We start from the raw sequence: 1418 nt of genomic DNA on the forward strand, positions 1-1418 counted from the left end.
AGATTTATATTGAGCATGATGGATATTTAAATACAAAGTTAAAGAAAATGACCAACGTTCGATCATAGAGTCCAGATAGTTTGTTTGTTTTCTCGTTTATTTATACAAAAATACCAAGGTTGTCAGCTGCCATCCCCAATTTCAGCGCCGGATTCGATCTTACGAGTAGAGCTTCCGAATCAAGGTGGGGTTTGGCCAAAACATAGACTCTCTGCTTGAAACGTATGTAATTTTTTTGAAGGGACTTAACTGTGCGTCTAAGTACTTAAATCTTACTGTTGTTAGAAGATCCAATGGTGGTGCAGTGAGTGTATGGTTAAATGCATGTTATTTGACTAAAATTAAGATCCGTATTAAGCATTTTCTAGCTAATTATTAACACTTATTTTTGATAACCTATTCTGACTCAGCTTTAAGTTTCATTTTGAATGGTGGATTATACCAAAAGTCATATTTTAAGCAGTTCGTTGTATTTAACAAGCTTCTAGTCACATAGTTTACTCTGGAGTTTTTATTCTGAGACTAAGTTTCAGGCTACATGCGAGATGAGTGTGCCAGTATTTTACAATATCTGTATAAAAAATACGTACCTTAAACATCAACTTCAAGTCTATGGAAGACTTCGTAACTTACGGTACAGTTCCGTGGTATTCCTTAAAATTGTACAGTTTCAAATGTTGTATTCGTTTCTTCCACTAGTAGTTATGAAAAACGACAAACGCACGTACTTATAAATTAATTTATACACTATAGCTAGATTTGGAAAGAGCAGTCGGCTGTACATCACTGTACATCAACTTACATTGGAGAAGACAAAGAAAGAAAAATAAGTGGCTAAAGGATTTCGCTCCGATTTTTCATACAAGTTATAATCAGTGTCTGAGGAATTTGTTCAGTAAACTAACGTAATCACATCAAGAGTAGTTCCCTTAAAAAAAAAAAATTGTTAATTAGAAGGAATTCACCATTTGGGACTACTCGCCTCCTTGGACGTCGAATCATTATTTACCAATGTGCCAGTCCAGGATACGATAGACATAATCTGCGACAACGTTTACAGACACCCGACCATGTCTCCACCCAAAATACCTGAAGAAATAATGCGTGAACTTCTACTCGCCTGTACTACGAAGTCACCTTTTCAACATATCAATGGTTCGCTATACCAGCAAGTCGACGGAGTTGCCATGGCTTCTCCTCTTGGAGTAACCTTCGCCAATTTTTACATGTGTCACATAGAAAACAAAGTGCTGCAGGACCACCATCCCGCACTGCAGATACGTCGACGACTGCTTCATCGTTACCAGGGACACTGATGAATTAATGAAGCTCCGACAAAACCTACAGGACAACTCTGTGCTTAAATTTACCCACGAAATAGCCACTGAAAAAACCATCAATTTTCTGGATGTACATAT

Source organism: Limulus polyphemus, unplaced genomic scaffold, assembly GCF_000517525.1.
Source record: "Limulus polyphemus unplaced genomic scaffold, Limulus_polyphemus-2.1.2 Scaffold11760, whole genome shotgun sequence".
Classification (NCBI taxonomy): domain Eukaryota; kingdom Metazoa; phylum Arthropoda; class Merostomata; order Xiphosura; family Limulidae; genus Limulus; species Limulus polyphemus.